This window comes from Cynara cardunculus, assembly GCF_001531365.2.
Source record: "Cynara cardunculus var. scolymus isolate 2C chromosome LG 1, CcrdV1, whole genome shotgun sequence".
Taxonomy (NCBI): Eukaryota; Viridiplantae; Streptophyta; class Magnoliopsida; order Asterales; family Asteraceae; genus Cynara; species Cynara cardunculus.
Window position 1 is genome coordinate 3,193,687 of NC_037528.1, and position 298 is coordinate 3,193,984.

Genomic DNA, 298 nt, shown 5'->3' on the forward strand with positions numbered 1-298 from the left:
AATAAATATTTTATAATTATATTTGTAACCTTCAAAACCTGTTGAGAGTTGACATATCTTAATATATATATATATATATATATATATATTTATGTTAAAAAAAACTATATAATAAATCATGTTTATTAAGTTAATTTGTGGGTCCCATGATACATATAATGCAAAGCAATTGACTTGTATTGTATAGTTTCAATATTTTTACTTATATTCTTATAATAATTACTTCTTTAAAATGGAAAATTTAGTAGAGTTGTTTGAGACAAGAACATCATCCCTACCCCCTAGTCCCCACGCACCC